This window comes from Tenrec ecaudatus, chromosome 1, assembly GCF_050624435.1.
Source record: "Tenrec ecaudatus isolate mTenEca1 chromosome 1, mTenEca1.hap1, whole genome shotgun sequence".
NCBI classification, from domain to species: Eukaryota; Metazoa; Chordata; class Mammalia; order Afrosoricida; family Tenrecidae; genus Tenrec; species Tenrec ecaudatus.
Window position 1 is genome coordinate 193,483,946 of NC_134530.1, and position 20,279 is coordinate 193,504,224.

At 43.3% G+C, this 20,279-nt stretch overlaps 2 pseudogenes; both read right to left on the reverse strand.

Annotated features, from left to right (window-relative positions):
• Positions 1-3,735: 3,735 nt before the first annotated feature.
• Positions 3,736-3,984, reverse strand: LOC142437240 (normal mucosa of esophagus-specific gene 1 protein pseudogene; annotated as a pseudogene).
• A 15,173-nt stretch (positions 3,985-19,157) lies between these two features.
• On the reverse strand, positions 19,158-19,529 carry LOC142437241 (small nuclear ribonucleoprotein Sm D2 pseudogene; annotated as a pseudogene).
• Between the last annotated feature and the right edge of the window lie 750 nt (positions 19,530-20,279).

Below are 20,279 nucleotides of genomic sequence, written 5' to 3' on the forward strand. Positions count from 1 at the left end.
TGATCCTGAGGTTTTGATGGGATCAGGTATCAGGCATCAAAGAACAAAAAAAAAAACATCATTGTGAATGAGGGGGAATACGGAGTTGAGACCCAAAGTCGATCTGTAGGCAACTGGACATCCCCTTTCAGAAGGATCACGGGAGGAGGTGGACCAGTCAGGGTGCAGTGTAGTACTGATGAAACATACAACTTTCCTCTAGGTCTTAAATGCTTCCTCCCCGCCACTATCATGAATAAATGTGGTTTCTAGTCCACAGAGACCAAATGCCAGTATTAAAAGGAAGCTATACTCACAAGACAAAATGAAATATTCATAATAACTACATGGGTTCTAATCATATTTCAAGATGAAGGACTAATTCATTTCTCCTTCATTTTGGTGTGAGCTCTAGATTAAAGTTATTCACTAAAATCAAGTTAATTTGGGGCAAAGCAATGGCACACAAATGTCCATAGACCAGCACATGTCTCCTATTTTTTACAGATTTATTGGCACATAATCCACATATCATACAACTAAATAGTTTGATTATATCAAGAAGAATTGTATGAATATAACTCCAATCAATTTTAGAACTCCCCCACCCCCATGGTTAATTAGCTTTTATAAATGAGTTCTGTAATCCCAATCAGTTCTAGTGCTCCCTCCCCTCTCCCGCATACTTTGCTTACTCCCCGAAGCCCCACCCTCCCTATGGTAGTTACATAATCTTGTGTCAATTTGAGTATACTAAGAGTGAGGGGTGGAGTCTAGCCTGTCCATCAGGTCACAGCCTGATGACACCTTTGGTTCTGGCTTTCTTATGAGGATTCAGGGAACTTCCTTTCTTCATCCCTGGAGGCCAGCACACACTCTCTCTGCTTCAAATTCCTGTTGATAAACCACATGGAAAAATGCTGATGGCAGCCAGTGCCCTGGAGCTGGAGGAGTCACGTGGAGACCCACACCAGTAGTGAGATGCTTCCACAGCCACTGGATCCACAAGACATTCTACCCACTAGCCTGTGATCTTCCTGCATTCAGCATCATTGCATGGCTGCATTGAGTCTAAAGAAGAATTTATGGATTAGTATCAGACATATGGGCTAATATCAATTTATGGACTTAATCTGGACAGGACTGGGATGTTTTCTCAGTGTGTGTATATATATGTGTGTGTGTGTTTTCTCAGTTTGCTCTATTATATAAAACTCTGTCTTAAACACATAAGACTATCTCTGGATGTGTTTCTCTAGTCAGTCTAGACTAATGCACTCCTTATCTCCCACCCTCCCAACCCTACCTCCACTATAAACCCTCATATCAGTTTTGTGCATCTACTCCTTCTGTGCTTCACAAACTGGAAAATCCAACAGAAATAAAAACCAGAAACAAAATAAAGTGGTAAGGATAAAATAATAATAATACGAAGATCTAAAATACAAATAATGCGTATGAAAGAAAAGACCATCATCAACCAGGGAAGACATTTTTGTCATGGAACAAGTAAGAAATATTTCAGGCTTGGTCAAGAGGGAGGTCAACTGGTCAAGCTCAAGCCAGGATAATCACTATTACAATGATCTTTATCTGATAGTAAAGCTTTTGGAGACCCTTGCCTGTGGCTAGAGGGGACCTGTCAGTGGCTTAATCTGAGTAGCTACTCAGCTGCTGGATTTGGGGCTCCCACTGCCCTCAGTAGCCTTCTATAAATTGGGTGTTTTCAATTAAGGCTCAGATACTTTTCCTTTTGTCATATTTGAATTTGCTTTTCTTTTTAAAAAATCCTTTTATTGGGGCTCATACAACTCTTATCACAATCCATACATACATCAATTGAGTGAAGCACCCTTATACATTCGTTGCCCTCATCATTCTCAAAATTCGCCTTCCGCTTGGGTTCCTGGAATCAGCTCATTTTCCATTTTTCCCTCCCCTCCCTCCCCACTCCCACCTCCCTCATGAACCCTTAATAATTTATAAATTATTATTTTATCTTACCTTACACTGCCCGGCATCTCCCCTCACCCACTTTCCTGTTGCCCACCCCCCAGAGAGGAGGTTATATGTAGATCTCCGAGATCGGATTCCCCTTTCAACTACCCCTTCTCTCCTGGTATCGCCACTCTCACTGTTGGTCCTGAGGGGTTCATCTGTCCTAGATTCCCTGTGTTTCCAGATCCCAACTGTACCTCTGTGCATCCTCTGGTCTAACCAGGTTTGCAAGGTAGAATTGGGATCATAATAGTTGGGGGAGGGAAGCATTTAAGAACTAGAGGAAGGTTGTGAGTTTCATTATTGCTACACTGAACCCTGAGTGATTCATCTCTTCCCCACTACTTCTCTACAAGGGATGTCCAGTTGTCTACAGATGGGCATTGGGTCCCCATCATGCACTCCCCTCATTCACAATGGTATGATTTTTTCCCCTGCCTTTGTTGCTTGTAACCTGGTTCCCCTCAGCCCTTCATGATCACACATGTTGGTGTGCTGCTTCGATGTGGGCTTTGTTGCTTCTGGGCTAGATGGCTGCTTGTTTTGAATTTTCTTATTGTCATCTTTGGATCACACAAGCTGGTGTGCTTCTCCCATGTGGATTTAGTTGACTCTTCACTTAAATGGATGTTTGTTTGAATACAAGCCTTGAAGACCCCAGCCCAGACACTATTCCGATTGATAGCCGAGCACCATCTGCTCTCTTCACCACACTTTGCTGAAGCACCCTCATCTTCAGTGATCATTTCATGCAGGTGAGTATGGATCAGGGCCAGTCTATCAGAACTAAAAGTTCTTGGACTGGGGCTAGAATTAGTGGTGGCTCAGGCTCCATCTGTTTGTCCCTGAGATTATCACAACTCGGTTTTACTTTTAAGGTTGTATTAGGACAAAATCGAAAACCCATAAGACCAACTACACCACCACCAACAACATACCAACTAGCAGACAACAATAGACAAACAAGCACACGAAAGACAGGAAAACAAAAACCCATAGAAACAGGAAAGTAAGACAATGTCAATCAGGCAATTGCACTAGTAACACCATCAATTTTCCAATGACACCATGAGCTGCAGCACATGCATCGTTGCTCCACACAGTTTGAGCTCCCATTCGATTGAGCTCTGTTTACCCTAAGCCTGGGGATTGGTGCCAGCGGGAAACTTCCTGGATCAGTTCTTCTAAGTTCAGATGCCTGCCCAACAGATCAGAAGCCTTGTAGTCACTGCTGGGGACGTGTCTTTTTTATAGCCGCTAATGACTAGATGGTTGAGAGAGAGAAAGGGGATCAAGAATTTGGCAAACCGAAAAGTTTCTTACGTAGTCACTTCTATCTTTTTAGTGTGACATAGCATGGAAATTGTTACTTCTAATGAACGTCTAACAAGGCAGCCACCCAACTTAGTGGACTAAACAAACCTACATTGTGGAGACAGAAAAGGAAATTTTTTTGTTGTTGCACAAATGGTATTTTATTAATATGACAATCTGATTTATAAAACTTTACACATTTCAAGGAAAACTCAGGCATCAAAAACTATTTTCAATGTGCAAAATTCAAATTTACAACAAGAAAAATAAACACAGGAATTCCATTTTGGACCAGGTGGGTCTTGCTACACTACCTTGAACTTCTTATTCAAAGTCTAAACTGTAGATAACACCCTAAAAATGTAGCAGAAGCCTTCCCGAACACTGGTTTCCAGAACCTAGGGTGCGGAAGTGTTTCCCCTGGAAGACAGAAGCGATGGGTGGTCATTTGGTTGCCTTTCTGATCTTCTGCAGCTCTTCAATGGGTTTCCATTGTTGGTTGATTGTAATTAGCTTTTGAGGTACAGTAGGATCCACAGTCTCCCAAGGTTCTGGATTATGTTTTCTATCAGTGATCACGGATTTTCGAAGGGAGTAGACAGCAAAGGATGAGGCTCCACTCGCCGCGGCGGTCATAAACAGAACCAAAGGAATAAGTTCCTTCTTCTTCATCAGGAGTCGGAAAAAGCTCATGATGACTTCAAGGTGGCATGTCAGATCTGGGGGCGTGGCGGGCGGGCGGGCGGGCAGGTGCGCTGAGCCCCGGGACGGCCAGAAAAGGAAATTTTAAGTTCAAACTCTAACATCCTAAGTCACAGGTTATATTGACAATTATACAACACAAGGTGGGGAAAAGCACTGTTTCCCAAATGTTTAGGGCTCAATTAAGTGCTAGTTTTGTCTGTATTGTATTCAAAGAGTACTGATGGCATAGTTGTTACTCATTAGGCTGCTAACCGCAAGGTCAATAGTTCAAGCCCACCAGTTGCTCTGTAGGAGAAAGATGGGGCTTTCTACTCCTATAAAGAGCTACAGTCTCAGAAACTCACAGGGGAAGTTTTACCCTGTCCTACAGAGTTCCTATGAATCTGCATTGCCTTCATGCAGTGAGTTATTTTTGTTGTTTTGTTTTTGTGTATGAGAAAAATGTTTCCAAACATTCATAGAAAAATTTCATTATCTTTTTTTTTTTAGCGCTTTAACTTTTATTATTTTAAACTTAATTTATTCCCGAGCCATGAGTTTTTGCTTCTTCAGTTTCTTCTGGGAAATCTTTTTCTTCTGTGCAACCTCCTCTTCTGGTTTGGGAACAATCTGTTCCTTCTCAGTCAGGGTCATCTCAATGTGGCAGGGGAGCTCATGGATGGGTTGATCCGACCATGGGCTCTGTAAGTCCGGCGGCGCATCTTGGGGGCTTTGTTCACCTGGATGTGCTCAATGACCAGAGAATCCACATCTAAACCCTTAAGTTCAGCATGACTTTCTGCATTTTTAAGCATGTGAAGCAAAAATTCAGCACTCTTTTTGGGCCACCGACCCTGGGTCCAACCCCATTGCTTGGCCTGGGCACACCTGCCGACACCACCATTGTACCGTCAGAAAGGCACACATTGCTTCTGCAGAGTGACGGCTTTCAAGTATTTGGTGGCTTTCCGGATGTGCATGCCTTTGATGGCCTGGGCAGTTTCACGGGTGTTCTTGAAGTGGACCCGGAGGTTCGACCCTCTTGATTTGCAGGATTTTGTAGGGTTTTCTGGGTCGAGTGAGTAGCGAACCATTTTGGCAGGTCACCTCAGGCCGCTACAGTTAGAGAGCTCATTATCTTTTTTATTGTTTTGTCCAGATTTCGTTTTACTTTGATCCACAGGAATATCCCTGGTAAAAGCAGTTAGAAAATCAAATGACTTTTGCATTGACCAAATATGCTACAAAACATCTTTGTAAAATGTTTAAAAGCAAAGATGTCAGTTTTAGTTCTAAGGTGTGCCTGACTCAAGTGACTTTTAATTACATTTTTTCTTTTCTTTTATATATAAGAGCAATTGAATATTGAGAAAATGTCCCAGCCCAGTCCAGATCAAGTCCATAAGTCCGATATTAGCCCATATGTCCGATACCAATCTATAAAGTCCTCTTCAGACTCATGAAATACATGCAATGACGCTGAATGCAGGAAGGTCACAGGCCAGTGGGTTGGAAGTCTTGTGGCTCCAGTGGCGTTGTAAGCATCTCAGCTCTGGCAGGGGTCTCTATGTGCCTCCTCGGGCTCCCGAGGTCTAGTTACATCAGGTTAGGTCCTATGGCTTCTCCAGCTCCCAGGGCATAGCCCCATGTGTCTTGTCAATACAGCGTCTCTCAGGGAGTGATCAGCCAGAGAGAAGCGTCTTCCACCTCTAAGGAGGAAATATAGGTGTTCCCAGAAGTCTCTGGAGAAGGTTATGCTAATTGCATTTTTTCCGTGAACTTTTTTAAGTCCCTTGGTAGATGTTAGGAGCCCTGGTGTGTAGTGGTTACTCATTGGGCTGCGATCCATATGGTCAGCAGCTCAAAACCACCAGCAGCTCCTAGGGAGGAAGACTAGGCTTTCTATTCCCGTAAACAGTTACAGTCTTGGAAATCCACAAGGGGTCACTTTGAGTCAGTACTGAGTCAATGACAGTGAGTTGGGAGTTTTGGGTAGATGTAATACCAATAAACATCAATAAATTACATATTACATAAAATACTTTTATTCATTTAAGTATGGATTTCAACTCAATGTAAAGAAAACAAAAATCCTCACAACTGGACCAATAGGTAACATAATGATAAATGGAGAAAAAAAATTGAAGTTGTCAATAATTTCATCTTGTTTGGATCCATAATCAATGCTCATGGAAGCAGCAGTCAAGATATCAAAAGGGGAGGTGCCTGGGTAAATCTGCTGCACAGACCTCTTTAGTGTATTGGAGAGCGAGGATGTGAACTTGAGCACTAAGCTGCTCCTGGCCTAAGCCTTGGTAATTTTAGTTGTCTCATATGCATGTGAAAGTTGGACCTCGGATAAAGAAGCCCCCCCAAAAGTGACGCATCTCAACTACGGTACTGGCAAAGGATATGGAAAGCGCCGTGGACTGCCAAAAGAACAAGCACGTCTGTCTTGGCAGGTGAAGTGCGGCCAGAAGGCTCCTTAGGGGCAAAGACAGTATCACTTTGTCTCACTGCTTGGACGTGTCATCAGGGGAGACCAGTCCCTGGAGAAGCACACCGTGCTTGGTAAAGTAGAGGGGCAGCGGAAAAAGAGGACGGCTCTCAACGCGATGGATTGACATAGTGGCTGCAACAAATGGCTCAAACACGAAAACAATTGTGAGAATGGAATGGCGTCGGCCAGGGCGGCGTGACCGGGCAGTGTTGTACATAGGGTTGCAATGCGTTGGAACTGACCGGCCAGCAGCTAACAACAAGACGAAAACCCCATGTAAAATAGTTAAAGCTAGAAAGCACCCATGTTAAAAATGAACCAGAGCCACCATTTGTTGCTGCTGTGTGCCGTTGCGTCCATTTTGACTCATGGTGGCCCAGGAGGATGAGGGTTGTCGGGAGTGGGATTCTCTTTCCCCCTGGTGCTGCTAGAGGAGGCCAGATGTGGCCCTCAAGCCAGTTCCTCAAATTGGAAATCTGGGAGAATTTATTTTCCCATCTCCCACGGGTCTTCCTGGGCTGTGGCTCTTTACAGGCGTGCAAGGCCAGGTCTTTCTTTCCCTCCTTCAGAGTGGCCGGTGACTTCCAACTGCAGCCTTTTTGGTTAGCTGTCAAGCACTTAACAATGACACCACCAGGGCTCCTGGGCATGTTAAAACTGTGTAGGAGTACATGTGTGCTGTGCACAGGTTTTAAACCCAAGCTCTCGTGTATGCATGAGACAGGCTGTCATTTGCATTTCCCAACTAGCTACCACTGTACCATTTTTCTTATTCCTGCCTTCCAGTTTTTCAGCTGCTTTCCCTCCTTTTATATTATTTGCTTCGGTCAAAGCAATCAGATTTGTAATCAAATGCTCCCGTGCTCCTGATCCTTGATCAACAGGTGGGAAGTATCCAGTCCCAGAATTCCAAGAGTGTTTGCAGTGACTGAGAAGCCTCACTAAAACCCGTGTGTCTTCTTCCACACTGGGGACTCAGCTGCCTTTTTCTATTTTTGGAGGGACCACAGAAAATCTCCTGTCAAGAGTTTAAAACTTTCCACTGCGTGCAACTAGGGTGGCTCCACCCTGGCAAAACACAACTCTGGTTGGGTTACATATAGCCTTCCTGGCTTAGATGTGCAGTTTTCCTCCACCCCCCCACCTCCATCCCCACCTGTCCTCCTATAAGAAACTTCCTTGCATATTCCATTTGTATTACTAGTTTATCAATCAGCATCAACATAGAGAAGTGTCCTAAGAAATAGGGGGTGCTTTTGTATAATTAAGGGGATTCGCATGTCTGCTACTCAAGCTACTTAAAGGTAATCACAATAGGGAAAATATTAGATAAAAGAAGACATTCATCATTGAAAGAAGATAATCTTTGAAGATTTATGAAGAGTAAATGTAAGGAAACATAACTGTTAATGCTTAAATAACATTTCACACTCACATTTCAAAAGCAACCTGTTCTTAAGAAGCATAAAGCTTAATTTGAAACGTGGTAAATAGACTTAGTTGCATTGAAATATATTGCCTATCTCACAAATCTTGTTGAGGAAACAGAGACAAGATGTAAGCAGATCACAGCAATAAAATAATCAAAAGTTGAATTCAGGCTTGTACTAAGTCCTGGTTTGCTTATGATCTAACCTGAAGCCTCACCAGAAATGAGGAGGGGGAGGAGGAGGGAATTCACTAACTCCATTACCGGGCTCTATTCCAAGAGCACTTTAGTACTAGCTTTGAGAGAGGGATTAGCCACCAAAAATGTATAGCTTTAAGGCAATGTTCCAGATAATTCAATCCCCCAAAGCTACTTTGGTATGAACAATCAGATATATAAAGTGAGTTTTGTGGCCTTGAATTTCTGGCTAGTTTCTCCCACTTCATTGGTGGAATGGATTGATCCATCAAGCGCTTATTAACTACCTGCTACACACCGAAGCAAGGAGCCCTGGTAATGCTCCCTTGAAACCAGGACTAAGTGTCCGTGGCTGCTAATGGGAAGGTTGATGGTTTGAACCTGTCAGCTGCTCCATGTGGTCGCATTCTTTGGTAAAGCCTTGAAACCCTTGTGGGACTCTACTACTCTGCCCTGCAGGGTTGCTGTGAGCCGGAATTGATGCGGGGGGTAAACCAGTCACTCTTGAGTAGACACCATCTCAGGACGTAGTGTACCAGGGTAGAACTGTGCTCCATGGTTTTCAATGACTGTTGTGTTTTGGTTCAGAAGGAGATCACCATGCCTTTCTCCAAAGATGCTGCTGGGACTTGAACTTTCAACCTTTTGATTAGTAGCTGAGCACATTTGTCCCACCCAACCCGCTGCCATGGGGTCAATGCTGACTCATAGAGACCCTATAGGACAAGGTAGAACTGCCCTTGTGAGTTTCCAAGACTGTCAATCTTGCAAGCCCCATCTTTCTCCCGAGGAGCACCTGGTGACTTCAAAGTGCTGACCTTGTGGCTTGCAGCCCAACACAGGAATTGCTCAATACATACATAGGTTAAACAACTCCAGTTCAGGGCAAGCCCATGTATTGCAGAGACGAATGGTGCTCCTTAAGGCCGTCTTAGCTGTAATCTTTACGGAAGCCAACCAAACTGTCAACCTTTCCGCTAACGCGAACCACTTGTGCCACCCGAGGACCTTGTATTAAACAGGTTTCTGTTTTATTTCTGATAGTAAAGGGTTAGCTTTTGAAAGGAATGTGTATCAGTTTCATGTCAACCTTTACAGTACAAGATGCGCTTCCTACATCTTAGCCACAACCACTATGAACCATGAACTCAGAAACAGAGTGAGGGGTCACACTGACGTCAGCACCTGTGTAGATTGCCAGTGGATCAGGAGTATTGGGAGGATTGAACCATTCAGTATTAAAAGTGTTTATGATGTTCTTGGACCTTCAGCAATCTGTTTCTCCCTCTCTCTTTCATTTACATGAAATGTTGTCATCTATCTCATTCTGACCTGCAGGGTTGACTACTTATCCTTTGGAATTAAGCTGCACAAGATTTTCCTTCAGAGCATTTCATTGGTCTCAAATCCTTCTTTATCAGCAATTCTTAAGAATCTCCATGGGTGCCTCATAAACTATATAGGTTGAAATTCTAAAGCTAAATGACTTTGGACTAGTTATTTACCATCTATGTGTTTCTGTTTCCTTGTGGCTTTCTGTGAGAACTAAATTTAAATTATTTACTATCCTGCCATTTAGTTCTTAAAATATAACTGGAATTATTTTTATTTTCCATTCTAGATGGTGAGCTTCTTTATGGCAGGGATAACGTACCATTCATCTCATGTCCTAGTCTGTTAGCATATAGTTACGGAGATAACAGAAATTCAAGAAATCAAGGTCCGTAGTCTAGAACCCAAGTAGCCCAACAGCTCAACAGAAACAATGATCAAAGGCATTCATAGGTGAGTCACTATATTTCTGGGAATAAAGCCTCAACACTGCAGAATTTAGCTTAAACTCATAGAACTAGATTTCCTTTCCCGTTTGAGTCAAAGTCCAGCCCACAGTATACTCTTCCCATGAGTAACAGACTTTCCACCCACCACCCTCACTATTCCATCTACAATCCCAGGTTTCCCTGTTGACTGGGAAGCTGGAAAGAGAAGAAAAGGTGCAAGAAAGAAGAGGGTCAGTAGGAAGAGGAAGAGGAGGGAAAAGACCAGGAAGAAAGACCCAAAGGGGAGGAGGAAGAGGAAGGAGAAAGGTCGAAGAAGCAAAGGAAAGGAAGGAAATGAGGGAGGGGGAGAAGAGAGCAAGAGGAAAAAGGAAAAAGGTTGGTGAAAGAAAAAGAAAAGAAAAACATTGCCATAGATACCCTTCTTATAAAATAATACTAAATAGTATATTATTTAACATTGAGTTTTAAATCCTTGGACTACTTTTTAAAATACCTGAACTTAAAAAAATGTTAAATAAATGGCACTCCAGATTTTTTTCCTTCAATAAAAAAAAATACCTGAACTATCCTTAAAAGAAAGAATAAGTCCTAGAATTGTCTTTAATTGTGTAGTGGGTATACCACCTTGGACAAAACAACAATAACAACAACAAAATCCTGCTTTATGCTTGAGGCTCAAGAAATAGGTTTTTCACAATTTTAAAAGAGCTACTTCTAGGCCTTTATGCATTCAGAAATATGGAAGTACAGTTTTGTTTTGCTTCTTTTTTAATATAACATGCCTGACTTGTTTTGTTTTTATATATTCATTTTAACAAACAGGAAGCTCAAATACTGGATTTTGGGTTTGAATAATGTATAATTTAAAACCACATTGGCCAATGTGTACAGCCCAGGTAAATGTCCAATGGAGGACTTTCTTTTGTTAGTTGCTTTCCCGGTGGCTCCAACTCACCCTCACGTTTGTTGGTCTGTGTAGGCGCATTGCTCCAGTCACTGTGACTGGAAGCTTGAATCACCAGATAAGAGGGCTGCTTTTAACTTAACTCAAAAAGGAGTTTTTCAAGAAGCAGGACCTTCATCTGCTCCGACCTCCCTTGTTGATGTTGGATGTTTGGAATGCGATGCGGTCATTAACCCTCTTCTATTGTGTCATATTTGTACTGAAAAAGATGCCTTTGTTATGATGTTATGTCAAATGAGGATAAGAATAGACTTTTAAAAAAATCTGGTAGAATACATGTGGAACAGAAAACACACACACTCACACCACCGACAGCGTCAAAGAATGGTGTTACCATTGATTTTGCAGTTTTTCCATTTGTTTGGTCTGGTAAGTTTTCAAGTCTTATCTTGAGCCTCAGGAAACACATGCATCTTAAAAACAGAAACTCTACTAACACAAGGTCCGCAGAGGTTAAATTCCTTGTTCTAGAGCAGCAGTTCTCAACCTGTGCGTCGCGACCCCTTTGGGGCTTGTTGAATGACCCTCTCACAGGGGTCACCTGATTCAGAACAGTAGAAATATGACAGTTATGAAGTGGCAATGAAAATAATGTTATGGTTAGGGGTCACCACAACACAAGGAACTGTATTGAAGGGTGGCGGCATTGGGAAGGCTGAGAGCCTCTGCTCTAGAGTCATGGAACAGTCAGTGTTAGTACTGTGAAGGGTTTGCGATCGGTTGGATCCACAATGCCCTATTACTCACATGCAAAATCCCCAGGCTCTTAGAATCACAGAGGTGTTGCATCTCAAGGACTTCATTGGCAACAAGCAGCTCATGCAAACTCAATGCTAATTGTCTTTCTAAATTATTCAAAGTGGAAATTTTAAGATCTCTTAAAATAAACTCCCAGACCATTCAAAATAAGGTCGTGCTTATTTGAACTTCTTTGCTCCTAAATTCTCTTTCCTATCTTGATTTTCACATACGGCACTACATCTTTTACCTAGCAGTAAGGCAAAGCCAATTGATTTTACTATTTACTCAATAAGAGGTCATAAGTAAGTGAAGTGAGGTAAACAGGGCTCTGTTTTAATTTTCCTAGTCTCTGTTTAGTGAGAATTTATTTCCTTGCCAAGCTATGGCTTTCTGAAACGGTGCAACAACTGTTTCCATTGAAGAAGAGATCCCCCCCATAGAGCCACTGGTGAGCTCAAATTCCAAGTTGCCCTTTTCCTTTGAGGTAGACATTTCATCGATGACTATGAGTGACGGAATCCTCAGAGAACTTGAAGGTAAACTCCGTGGTAAGTTTTTATTATTTTATTTTGCCTCATCTTACATCATCCAATGTATCCATTCATCTGCACGTCCGTTGTTCATTCCCACAGCCATCACTGCTGTCAGTTCCCCCTCCCACTCCTTTCCCCCTCCCTCCCCATACCCCCTCCCGTTACTGTTTCTGAAGGGTTACCTGTATTGGTTTTCAAGCATCAAATGATCTTAATTATACAAATGGACCAACAGTTCTAACAAGATTGATGAGGTGAAACAAAGATCATACTAGGAAGGGGAGGAAATGCTAAAGCACTAGAGGAGAGTTATGAGTTTCATCAGTGCTATACCCGCAACCCTAGATAGCATTCCTTCCATGCGGCGAGTCTGTGAGGGACTATCCAATTACCTTCCAGGTGGGCTTTGGGTCTCCACTTGATTCACGCTCCTTCACATCAATTTCTTTTGCTCGTTTTTGAACTTCTGATACCTACTCCCTTCGATACCTCGTGGTCACACAGGCTGGTACGCTTCTTCCATGTGGGCTTTGTTGCTTCCCGGCTAGATGGCCACTTGTTTATCTTCAAGCCTTTAATACCCCCAGATGCTATATCTTTTAATAGCCAGGACCATCAGCTTTCTTTCTTTCTTTTTTTTAATGTGTTCCAGTGTTTAATAGTTTCTGCTTTGCTTTTTTAAAATATTGTTTTATTAGGGGCTCATATAACTCTTATCACAATCCATACATACATCAATTGGGTAAAGCACATTTGTACATTCATTGCCCTCATCATTCTCAAAACATTTGCTCTCCACTTAAACCCCTAGCATCAGCTCCTCATTTTCCCCTCCCTTCCTGCTCCCCCCTCCTTCATGAACACTTGATAATTTATAAATTATTATTTTGTCATATCTTTCCCTGTCTGACGTCTCCTTTCACCCACTTTTCTGTTGTCCATCTCCCAGAAAGGAGGTCACATGTAGATCCTTGTAATCGGTTCCCCCATTCCAACCCACCCTCCCTCTACCCTCTCAGTATCGCCACTCACACCACTGGTCCTGAAGGGATCATCCACCCTGGATTCCCTGTGTTTCCAGTTTCTATCTGTACCAGTGTACATCCTCTGGTCTAGCCAGACTTGCAAGGTAGAATTGGCATCATGATAGTGGAGGGGGGTGGTTAAGGAAGCATTTAGGAACTAGAGGAAAGTTGTATTTTTCATTGTTGCTACATCGCACCCTGACTGGCTCGTCTCCTCCCTGAGACCCTTCTGTAAGGGGATGTCCAGTGGCCTACATATGGGCTTTGGGTCTCCACTCCAAACTCCCCCCCTCATTCACTATGGTAAGATTTTTTTTGTTCTGATGATGCCTGATACCTGATCCCTTCAACACCTCGTTATCGCACAGGCTGGTGTGCTTCTTCCATGTGGGCTTTGTTGCTTCTGAGCTAGATGGCTACTTGTTTACCTTCAAGCCTTTAAGACCCCAGATGCTATATCTTTTGATAGCCGGGCACCATTAGCTTTCTTCACCACATTTGCTTATGCACCCATTTATCTTCAGTGATCATATCATGGAGGTGAGCACACAATGATACGATTTTTTGTTCTTTGATGCCTGATAACTGATCCCTTCAGCACTTTGTGATCGCACAGGCTGGTGTGTTTCTTCCATGTGGGCTTTGTTGCTTCTCTGCTAGATGGCCACTTGTTTAACTTCAAGCCCTTAAGACCCCAGACGCTATACCTTTTGATAGCCGGGCACCATCACCTTTCTTCACCACATTTGCTTATGCACCCGCTTTGTCTTCAGTGGTTGTGTTGGGAAGGTGAGCATCATAGAATGTCAATTTAATAGAAGAAAGTATTCTTAAATTGAAGGAATACTTGAGTGGAGGCCCAATGTCCTTCTGCTACCTTAATACTAAACCTATAAATATATGCACATAAGTCTATTTCCCAATCCTCATATATAAGTATATTTGCATATGTATATGTCTTCATTTAGACCTCTATAAATGCCCTTTGCCTTCTAGCTCTTTCCTCTATTTCCCTTGACTTTCCTCCTGTTCCACTATCATGCTGAGCCCCCACTAGGATTTCAGCAATTCCTCCTGGTTACATTACCCTTAATCATGCCCTACCAGGCCTCCCACACCCTCCTCACCACCAATTTGGATAACTTGTTGTTCCCTTGTCCCTGGGTTTGTTAACACCATTTCCTTCCCCACCCCCTCACCTCCCCCTCTCCCATGTCCTGCTGGAACTGTTGGTCCCGTTGTTTTCTCCTCCAGATTGTTATTCCAGTCTATCTTATTTAGACAGACCTGCGGAGATAATAATATGCACAAAAACAAGACTGAGCAAGACCAAGCAACAATATACAGCAAAACAACAACAACAACAACAAACCATTGACAACAAGAAAGAAAAGCTTGTAGTTAGTTCAAGGATCGTTTGTTGGCCTTTAGGAGTGTTTTCCAGCCCAGTCTGTTGGGGCACCATGCCCTGGCCCCGAAGTCCACCTTCAGCATTCCCTGGGGACCTCGTCGGTCCATTGCCTTGCTGTTCTGTTGAACCCCTTAGTGTTTTGCCTCGGTGTGGCAAGATCAGATCGGGTGCAATTCCCACACTGTGTCTCCAGTGTTGTCCTGTAGGGCTATGGGTCAGTGAGAGGCGTCATGTCTCATAGTGGGGCCGGCCATGTTGTCCTCTCTGTGGACTGGCTGCTCTAATTGGGAACATCATCATCACAGCCTGGTGGGCTAAGATGTGCTCCACTCTCTCTTCCTCCCCCTTCATCAACACCCGTGTGCTCTGATCAGATATGTCCCTCTCCACTTTCCTATTTCTGATAGCTAATGTATTCTCTATAGGTTCTTAGCTTTGTCCCAATTCTCTCGTTGATGAAACCTAATAATTTGGTGTTTTGATCCACCTTGAATTGTTCTTGTGTATTGAGTGAGGTGAGGGTCTGGCTTCATTTGTCTGCAGGTAGCTATCCAGTTTTTCCAGCACCACTTTTTTTTTTTTTAATTTTAACAATTTATTGGGGCTGATACAATTCTTTTCACAGTTCATATATATACATACATCAATTGTATAAAGCACATCTGTACAGTCTTTGCCCTAATCATTTTTTTCTCTTTTCTTCTTTTACATTTTATTAGGGACTCATACAACTCTTACCACAATCCATACATATACATACATCAATTGTATAAAGCACATCCATACATTCCCTGCCCCAATCATTCTCAAGGCATTTGCTCTCCACTTAAGCCCCTTGCATCAGATCCTCTTTTTTATCCCCTCCTCCCTCCCCATTTCCCTCTCCCTCATATGCCCTTGGTAATTTATACATCGTTGTTTTGTCATATCTTGCCCTATCCGGAGTCTCCCTTCCCCCCTTCTCTGCTGTCCCTCTCCCAGGGAAGAGGTCACATGTGGATCCTTGTAATCAGTTCCCCCTTTCCAACCCACTCATCCTCCACTCTCCCAGAATCGTCCCTCACACCCTTGGTCCTGAAGGTATCATCCACCCTGGATTCCCTGTACCTCCAACCCTCATATGCACCAGTGTACAGCCTCTGTCCTATCCAGCCCTGCAAGGTAGAATTCGGATCATGGTAGTTGGGGGGAGGAAGCATCCAGGATCCGGGGGAAAGCTGTGTTCTTCATCGATACTACCTCACACCCTAATTAACCCATCTCCTCTCCTAAACCCCTCTATGAGGGGATCTCCATTGGTCGACACTTGGGCCTTGGGTCTCCACTCTGCACTTCCTCATTCATTTAATATGATATATATATACATATATATACATACATATATACATATACACATATATACACATACATACACACACTTATATCTTTTTTTTGCATGATGCCTTATACCTGGTCCCTTGGGCACCTCGTGATCGCACTGGCCGGTGTGCTTCTTCCATGTGGGCTTATTTGCTTCTGAGCTAGATGGCCGCTTGTTCACCTTCAAGCCTTTAAGACCCCAGACACTATCTCTTTTGATAGCCGGGCACCATCAGCTTTCTTCACCACATTTGCTTATGCACCCATTTGTCTTCAGCAATCCTATCATGGAGGTGTGCAGTCATGATATGATTTTTTGTTCTTTGATGCCTGGTAACTGATCCCTTTGGGACCACTCGCTCACTCAGGCTGGTGTGTTCTTCCATGTGGACTTTGTTGCTTCTGAGCTGGATGGCCGCTTGTTTATCTTCAAGCCTTTAAGACCCCAGTCACTATCTCTTTTGATAGCCGGGCACCATCAGCTTTCTTCACCACATTTACTTGTTCACACACTTTGGCTCCAGCCGTTGTGTCGGGAGAGTGAGCATCATAGAGTTCCAATTTAATAAAAGAAGGTATTCATGCATTGAGGGAGTGTTTGAGTAGAGGCCCAAGGTCCTTCCGCCACCTTAATACTTGACCTATAAATATAGACACATAGATCTATTTCCCCATCCTCCTATATATATTTGCATGTACATGTCTTTGTCTAGACCTCCATGAATGCCCTTTGACTCCTAGTTCTTTCCTCCATCTCCCTTGACTTTCCTCCTGCCCTACTACCATGCTTCATCGCCACCTGGGCTAGAGTATACCTCTTCTCTAAGCAACCTTACCCTTGATCATTTCCCACCAGGCCTGCCACTCCCACTTCTCTACCATTTGGGATCCCATGTTTTTCCCTTGTCCCTGGGTTTGTTAACACCACTTCCTTACCCCCCCTACCCCCCACCCCAAGTCCCCCCAAAACTGTCGGTCCCGTTGTTTTTCCTCCAGATAGTTCATCCAGCCTGTCCTATTCAGACAGACCTGTGGAGTCACTAACATGCACGAAAACTAGACAGAGGAAAACAAAGCAACAGTATACAACCAGACAACAAAACAACAAAAACAAACCACTGACAAAGAACAGAATAAAACAGTTCACAAGAGCAAAGCTTGAAGTTAGTTCAGGGATCGTTTGCTGGCCCTTAGGAGCGTTTTCCAGTCCAGTCTGTTGGGGCACCACGCCCTGGCCCCGAAGTCCACTTTCAGCATTCCCTGGGGACCTTGCCACTCCATTCCCTTGCTGTTCCGCTGCACTCCCCCAGTGATTTGCCTCGGTGTGGTGGGATCAGGTCAGGTGCAATTCCCACCCTGTGTCTCCGGCCAGCACCACTTTTAAAAGGGAATTGTGGTAAGTATTTCTGACCAAAAATGGGCCCCATGACGTGCCTTCCCATGGAATCTCAAAATCTCAGGGCAGTACCTCTGAGCTGAATCATAGCCTCAAGGATGAGCACTATCATGAAACAAACACAATATTGTTGAGCATAGAATTTTACCTGGAGGCTGGTCCAGTGCAAAACAGCCTCTCCATAGATGTTCTAGTTCATTCTTACCAAAGAGAAATTCTTACCTTTTTTTCTTGCTGTGTTCTTCTACTAGGGTTGTTAGAATGACTTAGCAAATAGGTCCAAATCCTCTGTAAACACTATGGTAACACTTCACATCTACTTTTCAGCTGACCTCCAATTAATGTGGCCTGGTTTTGGTCATTTAAAATGGGAATAGTCCCACCAAATCACACCCATGGCTAACTAGTTGATTCTGACTCAAAATGACCTTGAAAGACAGAGTAGAACTGTCCCTATAAAGTTTCCAATATTGTAAATCTTTATAATCAACTGTCCCGGCCAGGTTTGAAAATACAGAATTAAAAAAAAATCACTGTCCCCTTTTTTTCCCACAGAGAGCACCACTGACCTTTCCGTTTATAGTCCAGCACTTTAACCAGTGAGCCAGCAGAGGCTTTTCAAAGAGTTCCACACTGATGGTAGATCGCTGTTGTCCCTCTGCTTCCTTATTCCCAAGATGTAACAATGGAAGAGTTAACATCTGGCCTCCCAGGGGGCCGCTGAGCCAGCTCCATTCTGATTGGCTCCCAACCTTATTGGTTGTCATATATATTTAATACCACATTTACCTCAGAAATGTGAAAATGAAAGCAAATGGATTAACAAATATACCCACAAAATGACTAGGTAGGGATTGTGGTGCACAGAACATGATGCTGAAATTTAACATTTTTGGCTCAGAAGTCTACAATTTGAGCAGGACTCAGTGGACAGTCTGTCTCTATTCCATCTGAGGTTAGGTAGGGTGTCATGAAGGCAGGGAATTGGAACCATCTGGAATCATCATTCACATGAGTCTGATGGTTAAGGCTGGAAACAGGAATACTTGGGGATTACTGGACATCTCTCTCTGTGTGATCTTCCAGCATGGCAACACGTCAACTGGCCTTCTTTCAAGCCAGATTGGATTCCCCAGATTCGTGTCTGGAGACAGAGAGCAACAGCAGAATCTATGCTGCTTCTCGGGCCCTAGCTTTTGAAATGACTTACATCGCTTCTGCTGTAACATATTGGTTGAGGCAGTTCCAAATGTTCAAGGTTCAAGAGGGGGGCACACAAACTCCATCTCTCAATGGACAAATGTCAGCATCACATTGTAAAAGAGCATGTGAAGTGAGGTATATTGATATGGGTATCTTTGGAAGATGCTGTCTGCTACAATAACTTTTTCATATTCTGTAATATATTTCCTATTTATTTTAAATGACTAAAATTATGTTCCACTTTGAAAATGGATCCATTTGTTGACCCCACTTTCTTCTTCACTTGAAATAGCCATTTTATATTAGAGAAGTGAATATTTGGAAATCTAATTTCCATTTTCAGTTGTTTAGAATTTTAGTATTTTGATTCACAAAGAAATTCCAAAGTAAAAGTAAATATTCTGCATGCAATCTTTAGGTCAGAAAGTTTTTGAAAAAATACAAATTAAAAAATGTAATGGGAATGCAATTAATAAAACTTCCCTAGAGGACAATTTAGTTGTTTGGCTTGAGCTAATCCACATTTGATCAACTTAACATTATCATGTGTTATTGTTTAGAAAGAGATCTACAGTTTTTTCTTTTTTTTTACAACAAACACTGGGCATTTATTCTTTGGGAGATGCGGGACAGGGCTTCCCGGCGTGGCGGTGCGGCCCTATTTGCCAGCGATAAGTGGGTTCCGCAGCACCACGATGACAGAGTCGCCTCGCAGGAACATCTTGGAGATGTAGCGGTCTTTGTTGACGGGCTTGGACTTCTTCTTGCCCTTGCCGCTCTTGGGGACCTCGGTCCACATCTCCTTCACGTTCTCCAGCACCATGTTGCAGTGCCTGTCGAAGGCCTTCACGCGACCCAGAAGCTTCTTGTTGTTGCGGCAGTTGATGAGCACCTGGGTGTTGTTCTTGACCGACTGCGTGAGCACGGAGAGGGGCCCCGTGTTAAACTCCTCCTCCTCCCGCTTCTGCAGTTCCTCCCGGTCATCGCGCTCTTGGGCTTGTTGAGGAGGCTCATGGTGCTTAGCTTAGCTGCGTTCTCCGATCAAACCCCCTACAGTTTTTTCAACAACAGATCTTTTCTTTCCTTCTAATCATTTTATTGGGGGCTCGTACTACTCTTATCACAATCGATACATCCATCCACTGTGTCAAGCACATTTTACATTTGTTGCCATCATCATTCTCAAAATATTTTCTTTCCATTTCAGCCCTTGGTATCAGCTCCTCATTTTTTTCCTCTCCTCTTCCTCTGTCTTGAACCCTTGATAATTTATAAATTATTATTATTTTGTCATATCTTACACTGTCCGACATCTCCCTTCATCCACTTTTCTGTTGTCCACCCCCCAGGGAGGAGGTTATATGTAGATCCTTGTTATCAGTTCCCCCTTTCCACCCCACCCTCCTTTCACCCTTCTTGTATCGCCACTCTATGCACTGGTCCTGAAGGGATCATCTAGCCTGGATCCCCTGTGTTTCCAATTCCTATCTATACCAGTGTACATCCTCTGGTCTAGCCAGATTTTCAAGTTAGAATTGGGATCATGATAGCTGGGGGCGAGGTGGGAAGGGAGAGGAAACATTTTGGAACTAGAGGAAAGTTGTGTTTCATCATTGCTACACTGCACCCTGACTGACTCCACTCCTACCTGTGACCCTTCTGTAAGGGGATGTCCAGTTGCCTACAGATGGGTCTTGGGTCTCCAATCTGCACTTCCCCTCATTCACAATGATTTGATTTTTGTTCTTTGATGCCGGATAACTA